We start from the raw sequence: 12992 nt of genomic DNA on the forward strand, positions 1-12992 counted from the left end.
TGTGTGGCGCCCATTTGCATGGCAAATAGTCAGTAAAATGGCCACCATACCCCTTCACCAGAGACCTGTGCATGCACACTGGACTATGGTACAGCACTAAGGCCTCCTTGTAACCCTAGCGTTGACAGATTCACTGTGCTGCCAACTAGAGGAGTGGGCCCCTTCTCTCTTAATAGGCCCCTGCTGTGCGGGTCACCATGCCTCCTCTGCATAAGAGCCATTGACAGGGCCGGTGCAAGGCTTCTCGGCACCCTAGGCAAAACTTCAACCTAATTCCCCCCCCCCCCAAAAAAAATATCATGTGGTTAGATCATGTGGTCATCCAATCCCCGTGACCCCCTCTCCCCCCCCCCCTCCCCTGGGAAGGTGGCCATGTCCCCTGCTTTTCCTGGAGGTCCTCTGCATCCTCCCCTTTGCCACCCACAACAGAGTACAACAAAGAGGGGGCAGCAATGTAGGAAGTATGACTCAAGGGAAAGTATAGAGGTGAGGTCTTAGAAGTTCCACAGCCATCACCTGCATTAAGTACAGCAAGGATCCTCATAGACATCCTTTATTTTGTGATTTGCAGACCTGGCGGCGCCCCCCAGATCCCGGCGCCCTAGGCAGCTGCCTAAAGCTGCCTAGTGGTAGAGCCGGCCCTGGCCATTGACCCCTTTTCCTTATCCATACCTCCCATCTTTTCACTTCAGGGAGAAGGGACAGCTGTGTACGCCAAAGGCGTGCGCCTGAAAATAGGGGTGTGGCTTGCCACAGCAAGCATCAAAAATCGCATCATTTTTGCAAGGCCCCTCCCCTGGGGTCCTGACCAGCAGCTCTGTAAGCTGCTGGCCAACCCCCAGCCTCTCTGCTGTGGGAATAGACTCTGCAGTGTTTATTCACCGGATTGCAGGGGGGACTCCCAACTGCCCCCCCCCCCCACTGTGGGACACTGCCAGCCAAGGGAAGGAAGCGTGAACATCCCCAAAAACTGGGACGTTCCCGAGGTATGTGGGACAGTTGGGAGGTATGCCTTATCTATCACCAAGAATAGTGGAGCTTGCAGGCAGTGATTTGTTTACAGGAAGCGCTGGAGAGGTTGGGACTACTTGTCTCATTTCTGTCTGCTGGGGCTGGGCTACAAATAAGGGGACCCTCCAGCCGGCAGAGACACTATCATAGGCATCTATCACGATGTCTCTGCAGAGTCATATGTCCCTGCTGCTTGGTGGTTCTGCAGCTAGGCCCAACTGCTTGTGACCATGGAGTCTGTGGACAGTTGTGAAGGTGGGAAGAAGGAGGCCAATAATATTGTGCTTAGGGGTGCCTTGAACCTTTAATTAGCCTCTTTGTTTGAGGCAGTTATGGAGATGTTGACAGTTTGCGACATAGCAGGTAGTGGGCGAGATGCTCTAACGCAAAAATGTGGTTAATACCACATTTTGATATGCAGGAAAAACATATCCAAAGCCGGCGATACCCCAAAGAAGCCTATGGGCTTCTAAACGCGACCCATCACCACCCCGCACAGACCCCCGCCGCCCCGCACATACCCCCCATGGACCACCGCCGACCCCTTCTCATCTGTGTCCGGGCAGCACAGTGCTGTGCTGACCGGACCAGTGACCGCCTCTGCATTGTACATCCTCTGCTGGGTACAGGGAGAAGGAGGAGAGCCCGCCCCGCAGCAGCGCCGGGTAAGGAAGGGAGGAGGAGCCGCTGAGGACCCGCTCACCCTCCACCAGCTGCTTCATAACGGGCAGCTGTTATCACAAGAGCTGCCCATGGCTGTGCTAATCACATATGTTAGAGCAGATGCAATTAGTATCGTTGCGGAGGGGGCAGGTCACTGGCGGCAGAGAATAGAGCATCTCGCCCAGTGTCATAGATTCCTCTGGAGTTATACATAATAGCAGTGACAAAACCGTTTGCTGGACTTTACAACGGCATTTGTGCTCTTCACCACTTCATAAATAGTCCCACTAGTCCGGACATTGAGGTTATTTATGTATGAATTAAGTCTCCAACATGTAAAATTCTTGGGACAAGAAGCATTTTGGATTTTTTTCGTATTTTACAATAATTTGGAAAGGGAGGTCCTTGGCATACTTGTCTACTGTCATGTCTAGATCCACTTCTGTTTTGTGGGTAGGATGTGATGTTAGGTGAGGGCGGAAGTACAGTAGTTAGATGCCCTCACAGAGTTTTTTTTTATTATTTGTATTTTACACAGGTGTAGGTTATTTTATTGCAGCTGGATTGTACCCTCGTGGGCTCGTTTCGCTCGCCAAAGTCCGGGCAGACTTATATCCCCCCTCCAGATAAATGTATATCACCCAATGCATGATGGGAAAATTCACAAAACAAAGTGGTTCTAGCCTCACACTGACACTGACTGCAGTTTTCTCGTTTCAGGCGCCACCTTGGGTTTTGGCCTCATTGACTGTTTCAGCTCCTGTTTCTGGTGCTGCTTGTCTGACTTTCCCGCCTCATGACCTGTCTCTGTGGGGTAGTGGGTGACTCCGCTGCAGGCTGTACCGATCTCTCTTTGTGCCTCCAAAGACCCACGATTCCTGGACCCAGCTGCCATCTTTGGTTTGGGAAAACCGTTTTTGGAATATTTCAGTATTTAGAATACCAGCTATACAACATATCAACCTCTATACAATATATCAGCTACTAATGGTGTAATCTATAGATAAAGTAAAGCATTGAGTCAGAGACATTCTCTGAGGCAATCAGGCATTAGCGAGTAGATTCCTCAGATTATTGTCTGCAACAAATAGTGTTTGCTCTCAGCCTGCAGTGCTGTGCGGTGTGCCTAATAATCTTCTCCATTTTTAAGTTAAATTGACTAACACCAAGGGACTGAGAAAGTGATCTGTTCAGAACAGATGGCAGGTTCTCTGGCTGGAGAAATAAGAGCACCTTTATTGTGTGGAACTCTGTGAAAGAGTGAATGTTGTTACTTATTTACAGGTGACACCCTGTAACGGCTTTCCTTCCCTATCGGTAATTGCATTGGGAGAACCAGGTTTTAGCATTCAGAATGGAAACAACTAACAGAAGAGTAACTAAATACCCACATTGACCGATACTTTTATATTCATTTTTAATCGAACTGTACAAATAAACTACAAATAAAAAAAAAAACTTTATTGTTCCTCACAATTTTTTTTTGTAAACCTTTCTGTCTTTCTTTTTGTATCTGTTAAGTCTTAATGATGCTGGCACACAAGAATGGTACTACAGAGAAGGAGAACGTCCCCGCTGGCGAGCGCTGGCGGGGAGGGACTCCATCAGAATGGGACGCGCGTGTGTCTCACACGCACACATGTCGCAGTATCTGGGCGGCGGGACCCTGCCCGTCTCCACTTCAGGGAGCTGGGCAAATTTTTTTTTTTTGGGGGGGGGGGGGGGTCTTACGGAGATGTTACCTTGGTTGCCATGGGCATCTTCTCCATTGGCTCACTACTTCACTCTTTTCAAAGTTTCAGACATCTCTCCTAAATATATTTAGGGCTATATATTAATCTGTTTGTCTTGTGGTCAACAAAGACCCTCAAAGAGTTCCATTTATAAACCTTTTTAAACTGAACCCAACGTGGGCACTAATGACATCTTGTTAGCCTCAATTACCTGTGATTGATGACCGGTCATACTAAACATTTTTCTGTATAAAAAAATGTTACTATTTTTTGAATTCTTTGAGTGTTTTCTTTCATGTCAGCCCGCATAAAAAGCCCACCATTATATTAAGCACAGGTAATTACCTTTCCATGTCTTGAGTGATCCCCTTTTTAAGTGACCATTGATTGACAGGTGTCCAGAGATCTGTCAAATTACCCGCTGCTATTTATATACGATTTATATAGATTTATTAAAGTGATCGTTAGAACACTTATTTTTATTCATTTTTGTTAAGCGCCTAATCTTTTAGTATACTAGTCTCTAATGGCAATAAATCGAGACTATTATACTTCCGAACAGCTAGTAAATTGGACCAATAGGATACAGCTCACTGTGATGTCACCTATTATGATACAGCGATCAGTAATGTTATTGCATTGTAGAGTTTTCTTCTAAACATCCGACAATTGCATGGTAAATTTTTTAGGATATAGGTTATAGCACATTACGATGTCATTAATTATATAACCCATTGGGTTAAATCAATCGGTATTGATAAATGCAGGGCCGGCGCCACCACTAGGCAGCTCTAGGCATTTGCCTAGGGCGCCGGCACCTGGAGAGCGGCAGTTCGCCCCTCACCCCCAGCGAACTGTGTAAAAAAAATGCTACCCCGGCGTCCCTGCAGTGCTGGGGCGGTCAGGGGTGTCCGTGCCGTAGGGGTACCTGCGGCGCCGTCATGTGTATAAAGCTGGCTGCACTATGCGCGCGGCGGCACGGGAAGCGCTAGTTATTTGCTATTCACTACAGGGACCGAGCCGGCCGCAGCCAGCTTTATACACATGACGGCGCCGCAGGTACCCCTATGGCATGGACATGACTGCCATGACCGCCCCAGCACTGCAGGGACGCCGGGGCAGCAATTTTTTTTTACAAAGGTACCACCCCCCCCTCCCTCCCCCCGGCACCGGGGCGCCCCCACCCCGACTCGCCTGGGGCGCTCCGGTGCCTTGCACCGGCCCTGGATAAATGTGACTCGTTTGAAGTGCATAGAAACTCTGAGAAGTCCACGGGCATGAGCGTACGCATCCACTTCAATATGGCAGCACGGAGTGTATGCCCGCAGTGATAAATAGGGGCAGGCTGCACATTGCTGCCCCAATGCATGAGCGTGCAGCAGGTGATTATGGGGGTAATTTTGAGCTGATCGTTCCCCAGCGTTTTTACACTGGGGACCGATGTTTGCACTTGTGTGGGGCTGCTGGGGGGGGGGGGGGTATGGAGGCAGACAGGGGGCATTGGCATAGGGACATGGGGGCATACCAGTGAAAATGCTGGGTGCGCCCAGGAAAAGGCTGGATGTCCCCATGCGAACGCAGACAGGCAGCTGCCTACCACTCTCAGACCAGACAGCGCAAATATAGGTTAGTCGAGACTGACTTATATTTGCGAACAGGCAAAAAAATAATTCGATTTGGCAAATGATTTACAAAACATTCATATGCAAAGCGGCGGGGATGTTCAGGCGGTGGGGCGGGGTTGCCTCGCTTGGCAGGTGGCAGCGAATTTACGCTGCTTAGCGAGTCAGTCAGAATCAGGCCTATGTGTGATATAGGGCTGGGCACATCTGTATGTGATCTATTCCTAAAATAATCAAGATTCCTGGTCTAACGCGACAGCTGTATACCATGAGGGCAGTATCGCTCCGGCTGGTGAAACTGTAACACAAACAACAGTAAATGCACTTACAATGTACGTAAATATAATGCAATCAAAAGATAACAAAACAGATTAGAAGTGACAGCAATGAGGAGACATAGAAATGAAAATCCATTGATGCTGTGCTGGTGGGAGGATATATGTCCATCTCTGGCTAAGATAATATTGGAACTAGAAGATTAATGTAATGCCAGCAATAGGCATGGAATGGGTTAAACTTCCAAGCCTGTGTGTGTAACCCTTGGGAAGCATGTGACTCGGGGCTCCAATAAGGTTACTGGGATTGGCAGAGTTAGCTGAACATTAGGGCAGGAAGGGGAGGAGTCTTCCTTTCTTTCCTGCTGAATTTTCCCTCCCTCCCTTCCCTTGTGTTAACGGACGAAAAGGTTTTTTATTCTTTGGGTTTTAATCACGTTGGCTGATAGGCCCCAAAGAACGGCAGGTTAATAGTTTTTAGCCTTCATTACCTGTTGATTCAATGTATATAGATTGTTTTCGGTGCGCTCGCCTATTCATTGACTTAGGCCTTTCGCACGATCACCCGCTCGGGTGGTAGTCAATGCAGTAGGTCGAGTGGATACCGCTTGGTAGGGTAGTTTTGGTACTTGTGTAATATCTGGGTGCAATTTTTTTCATTGCATCGCATCGAATGCAATATAGTGGCATACAATTCATGCAATGTGATTTTTCATTGTAAAGACCCAATTTTTAATTGAATAGTCACCCATGGGTGATTTCATACCCCCACTATCCAACTACGCATGGAATTGATTACATATAGTGTGGCGAGCGCAGTGAGCTTCTCGAGGGGACGCAGAATACATGTAAAGTAATCCGCGTCCGCTCGCCACGCTTCGTGCTCGGTGGCTTGCTGCGCTCGCCACACTATTATAAAGTCAACTCCATGCATAGTTGGATAGTGGGGGTATGAAATCACCCATGGGTGTCTATACAATTAAAAATTGGGTCTTTACAATGAAAAATCACATTGCATCGCATGCCTTATGTAGTGGCATGCAATGAAAAAATTGGGCGCCCAGATAATACACAAGTACCATAGTTTTGATTACGTATGCAGTGTTTGGGGGTGGAGTTTAGTTTAGTAGCCGTCCTTTCTTGGCCACCATTTATTTAAATTAGTTTAAACAGATCAAAGTAGCTTAAATATTTCAAATAATAAATCAGCTAACAATTTCTGCCAAACCTATGTCTCTGAGTCTTTATTTCAGGTTTAATGTTAAGTTAAGTTGAAGGTTTAACATGCTAGAGGTACACACACATAAGATGCTAGGATGTTTAATGGATGCCTTCAGTGTCCTCTACCCAGAATGCACTGAGAAGCTACTGCAGGATCCTGAGAAGTTCAAAATTACTATGAGCTTAATTGACACAGATACATGTGAACATAGAAATGAGATGGATGTAATATATATGCCGAAGGCAAGACATTATATGATAATATTCACAGCGTATGAGTTGGTTGTGGATATTAGCTATCTCCTATCTTCAGTATAAATCCTTATGAATTCTAATTACTTTTTTCAGCTTTTAGCAACTGGAGTATTCTTCTAAAATCTGTTTTTGCATCTTATCACTTCACCCAGTTCTATACTATAGGATTCTGCCATTTTCATCGTAGCAATCCACATTAATTTAGTTTCATTTTAGATTCCTCTATAGAAATTATATCAGTGGTCACTAACCCATTGCTCACGAGATACCGGTATGTCGCCGAAGCAATCCGGGTGGCTCGACCACGGGATACGGTCATATTGTCAACTCGACTTAGGTCGACAGTCATTAGGTTGACACAGTTGGGTCGACAAGCAACAAGGTCGACAGGGTTCTAGGTCGACATGGATGAAGGTCGACAGGTGTCTAAGTCGACATGGGACAACGTCAACATGGTTTTAGGTCAACAAATGCATTAGGTCGACATGGGTTAGTTCGACAGGTCACGAGGTCGACGTGGGGTTTTTCACTGTTTTTTTGAGCCGACATGTGCCGACAGGTGGTGTTTCATGCCCTACCATCCACTACAGAGTGGAGGGAGAATAAAATAGTGTGCCGAGCGCAGCGAGGCACCGTTCCTGAAGCATCGCGAGCGAAGAGAACGTTGCGAGAGGCTGCGGTTGACTTCCAACTGTGTTCATGTCGACTGTGTCGACATCCAGGTAAAAATACAGTGATAAAACCCATGTCTATCTTGCGGCCTGTCAATCTAACGCATTTCGACCGAACACATTTGTCGACCTAAACCCATGTCGACATTGTCCCATGTCAACCTAGACACATGTCGACCTTCACCCATGTCGACCTAGAACCCTGTCGACCCAATGGTGTCGACCTAAGTCGGGTCGACAATACGATCCACACCCCTCCACCACTGCTCTCAGCCCGCTGCCGAAGCCGTCCCCAGCATTCCATCACCACAGCCTTCCCCCGCACTCCTATGACTCCAGAGCTGGCCATAGGCTCATAGGAAAAAGGTAACAGCCAGCCCAGTGGATGCAGTGGGACCCCACCAGCCAGGGGAGGGGGGCAGGCACAGTGCTGGGGAAGGGGAGTAACATGCAGGGCCGGCAACAGAAATCTTGGGGCCCGGTAAACTGATATTTCTGGGGCCCCCTAACAACGCCCCCTTGAGCAGAACATTTTTAGTATACCGCTTATTGAATGTGTTTTTTATTATTACCAAAGACACAATTAATATTCACTAATACTGGAGGGGTGTCTGGGTAAGTACCCTGACAGGAATCCAGGTGGGTGCCTTTATAAACCATTTCTAGGCACTGCCGCAGCTATGCTTACAGCCCGTCAGAACTTTGGGGCCCCTCACAAGCTTGGGGCCCGGTACAGGTGTCCCCCTTGACCCCCCCTGTCGCCTGCCCTGGTAACATGCAGTTAGCCAGCCAGGACAGTAGGAGGGGGGACAACAGCTAGCTAGAAGGAGGGTGCGCAGGTTCAATGCCAGGGGGGGGGGTGGTGAATGAGGAGGATAGGGAGTGCTGGAGAAGACAGCCACCTCCTTACCCCGCATCGCTCCAGCTGCTAGAGGTCTCCTCTGTGTCTGCTGGCAAAGTTGGGAGGTATGCACGTGTCAGGGGCATTACAGTGTGCAGTGCATACTTGCCGACTTTTCGAGAAGCCTCTCCGGGAGAAGCCCGGAGAGGACAGCCGGATCTTTAGGTCAGGGCACGTCCCTTGCTGCGGACCTGTGAAAAACTGTAAATAGTGCGGTAAGAAAGGGGGGTGCGTGGGCTGCCAGGCAAAAGCAGGAGGATTGCCGACCTTCCCGGGGGGCCGGGAGGGGGACCCGATTTTCGGGAGCAACCCGGCAATTCCGGGAGGGTAGGCAAGCCTGGTGCAGCATTGTGTGTCAGCGGTATTACAGTTTGCAGCATAGTGTGTCAGGGGTATTACAGTGTGCAGCATAGTGTGTCAGGGGCATTAGAGTGTGCAGCATAGTGTGTCACTGACATTACAGTGTGTGCAGCATAGTATCGGGCATTGTAGTGTGCGGCATAATATGTCAGAGGAATTGCGGTGTGTGGCATAATGTGTTAGGGGCATTTGTGCAGTATATTGTGCAGGGGCATTATGGCATGCAGCATAGTATCAGGGGCATTGGGGGCTGTGACATAATGTGTCAGGGAAATTACAGTGTGTGGTATAATGTGTAAGGCACAATTTTTGGTTATTAGGCAGATCTTTTAAACTGCTATTTTAGTGGCTTGTCCGGTTTCTTTCTTTTTTTTTTTTTTTTTACAGTAGCTCACGCCCGATTAAGGTTGGAGATCACTGAATTATATTCATACTTTTAATGCAGGGATGGCCAAACCTATCCTCAATATCTAACAACATTTTGTGTATATCAGGCAATCTGTGGATCTATAGTAGGAATGAATGCAGCATGTATGAAAATGTGGCAGTTAGTAATGACTACAGCTGTGCACCAGCTAGGTGACCTGGGGAATGTGACAGTTAGTAATGACTACAGCTGTGCACCAGCCAGGTGATCTGGGCAGGGCCATCTTAACAGCAGTGTGGGCCCCTGGGCAAAGCAATGCACTGGGGCCCTTACCCATTCTCCCCTCCTAGGGGTGGGAGGTGCTATCAGCAGCAGCTTTGATGTCCTACGGGTGGCAGGGGTGCTCTATCTTCCATTCAACATATAACTTCTGCTAATTACTCCTTTACTGCACAGGTGGTGGGAGGGAGAACACTAACGTGTGGAAGGGAGCACTGAGCTGAATGAAGGGTCCCTTGTAAATGACTTCCAGGGAGGTAGGGGGTGTTTTATACGCAGGGGAGGGTTGGATAATGAAGTGGGCTTAATATTCGTCATTTTCCGGTGGAAGGGCAGCTTGTTTGACTGCAGATATCACCATTATCTGGAAATAGATTTCTTAGCCTTTAATAGTATAAAAACCTAGAGTCCCAACTTTCAGGAGGTGCTGGGGAGTTGGGAATCAGAGATCAGGAGCCAGAGCAATCCATTGACAAAAATATAAAACTGTTCACCAGACGTTTGGAGCTGCAGCAGGGACCGGCTGCTGGAAGGCTGATATCACTGGTTCTGGGCATGATATACGCAAGCCACTAGTGTCCACAGAAAGGGGAGAGTCCCAGCTTTTGGAATATACTCTCAGAAAAACTCTAAGTCAGAGAGAACCTGAGAAATATGACTGGGAAGTGCAATTAACAGGTCTGATGTGGACTGCTGCTTTGAAGTTAGATATCTCCAGTTCCCCAGGGCCGATTTTCAAAATTCTGGTATCCCTGGAAAAAGGGGACCCTCAGTTATCAGCCTATGGCCCTTATACACCTGGGGCCCCAGCGCAAGTGCCCATTAAGCCCATACGAAAAGACGGCCCTGGATCTGAGGAATGTGGCAGTTAGTAATGACTGCAGCTGTGCACCAGCTAGGTGGTCTGGGAAATGTGACAGTAATGATTACACCTGTGCACCAGCTAGGTGGTCTGGGGAATAGGACAGTTAAGGTGCCCATACACGCTGCGATTATCGCATGCATTTTTAACTTTTAAAGTTCACAATGCATCGCATTGGATAGAATTGCACCGTGTACCTGTGGGGATGTGATGCAATGCGCGTCCCCGCGGGTACAATATTGTATAGCACGAAAAGTATCTGCAGGCAGTACTTTTTATGCTACATTGCATCGCATCGTATCACTTTTGTAGTACATGCGATGCGATGTCCATTACTTAACTAAAAACTCAAAAAAGAGAGGCTAAAATCGCAACGCATCGCACCCGCACAGTACAGTAAATCGCATCACGTCACATTCCCCTTCAAGCATCAAAATCGCACGGCACAAATAAAGTACAAATCTCACAGCACACATATCGGCATGTGTATGGGCTACACCTGTGCACCAGCTAGGTGATTCAGAAAATGTGGACAATTGGTAGATCTCGAGGACCGGTTTGGCCACTCCTGTTTTAATGGCTCTTTAAATTTGTCCTGAAAACTAATATATATTACCGGTTATACAATTTGAATCTGAGCACTGTCCTTTCTTCTCATGCATTTTCTATGTAGGGTCCTACAGATGTGTCTTCTTACATCCTTGCCTACGTCGCAAACAAGAATGTGATGACATAGCTCTCGCTATACCATAGACTTGAATAAAGGCTGGTGAGTGAATGCTCCAATGCGAATAGATGTAGCAGGACACATGTATTTGGACCTGTATTGGCTGCTTAGGGGCTGATTCTGAGGAGTTTGTGGTTTTCCGCAAATAAAAATGGCCGCTTATTAGATACTCTGATAATGACCATCGATCTTTACTCGTGATAGCTGCCCGTTTTTATAACGGCAATTACACTGCAAAACCAGGTTGATTTTGCAATGCAATTGATTGCCGCTTTAAAAAAAAAGGGAAAACTCTCCCAAAATCTCTGACTTTCTGATTCTCTATTACATTTGGCCCAGTTTGTCTTTCTTTTTAATCAAGAACACACACACACAAACACACACACACACACATATATGCTCCAATTTACTAGCTCTTAATATGTAATAAATGTGCAAATACAAATGACAATTCAAGGCTGAGTTGCTGTACAAACACGAAGAGTGGAAAATAACATTGCTAAACAAATTTGTTTCAATACACGGCGTGTTGCATAATAATTGAAGTTTAGTTCACCCTAGTGGAACCACTAAACTATCCTATAACGCCAAGGAAAAAAACAAACACGTAGAATAAACAAAAGGGAAATCGTACACCTGGTTTGTATTTTTAGTCTAAACAGAAATAATTCTAGAAAATGGCAGCTCAATGCGACCGCTCTTGTTCTTGTTTCAGTAATCTGAATAAATCACAGCCCCGTGTCTCCCAATAAATATTTACATGGATATCTCCAAGTAGGGAAAAAAGATTGTAAGTTCAATCAAATCTGATAGAATCACTGATGCTGAATCAAATAGAATGAAATTGTTTGAAAAATGTTACACTTGTGGAGCCCAGGGTAGAAATTTAGTTATTTGTCTTAAAAGAGAAAGCATTACTTTTGGGAAAGGAACAAATGCATTATAAATCAGATAAGTGAAGGACGGAAATTATTTCTGAAGCCCAGGCTATGATAAGCGCAGTTTCAGATTTCTATGTTGTTATAATTTAGAAGGAAATGATATTCTAGAATAAAGTTAGGTTTAGACACCTTTAGGGCTTAAAAACTCAGGCGGCATGTAATAGAACACAAATCATCCAATATAGGCTATATCTCCGCACCTTCAAAATGAGTAAAAAACTTGGAGAAAGCGCAGTATTTACAGCAAGGCAGTCCCTAAATTATGCTGCTGGAAGCGCAGAGGGGAACGGCATACAGTTGACATTATTAAGGTTGACATGCAGTGCGTCGACCACAGAATGTCGACAGGCCTTAGGTCGACACCTGAAATAGGTCTAGGTGTCTAAGGTCGACGGGGTTGGAAGGTCGACCCAAGCATTAGGTCGATAATGGAATGTCAACAGTCAAAAAAGTCGACATGAGTTTTTCACTTTTTTTTGAGCCAACATGTGCCGACAAGCGTTTTTTCATGCCCTACCAGCCATTATAGCGTGGTGGGATAATAAAATAGTGTGCCAAGCGCAGCAAGCCATGCAAGGGGACGTGGTACACTTAGACGGTGTCCATGTCGACGGTGTTGACCTTCAGGGCCAAAAAAAAATGTGAAAAGAACTCATGTTGACCTATTGGCTACTGACCTTCCCAATATCGACCTAATGCTTGTGTCAACCTCCTGACCCTGTCGACCTTAGCCATGTCGATTTATTTCAGGTGTCAACCTTCAGTGGTTGACCGTTTTGGAAATAGGGCAGAGGTTCCCAAACTTTTACAAATCACGTTACCGTAGAGTATCGGAAATTTGTCTTGGCACCCCTGAGACCAAAAGTGTCATAATAAGTAAATACAATTAATTAAATTGTGCTTCTATGTTCGGTTATGTGGTGAGGGACAGTATTCACTTCTGCTTGTTCACATTTTTTGGGAGCACTGGGTTTACCTATTATCATTGACCATAAATAAGTTAATTGGTTCTCTACCACAAACCCAGGGCACCCCTGCAAGTGTGGGGCCCACAGTTTGGGAACCACTGGCCTAGGGCACGTGTCCTTCTCACCCCACCCCCAC

Source organism: Crinia signifera, chromosome 6 (genome assembly GCF_055691185.1).
Source record: "Crinia signifera chromosome 6, ASM5569118v1, whole genome shotgun sequence".
In the NCBI taxonomy this organism is placed as follows: domain Eukaryota; kingdom Metazoa; phylum Chordata; class Amphibia; order Anura; family Myobatrachidae; genus Crinia; species Crinia signifera.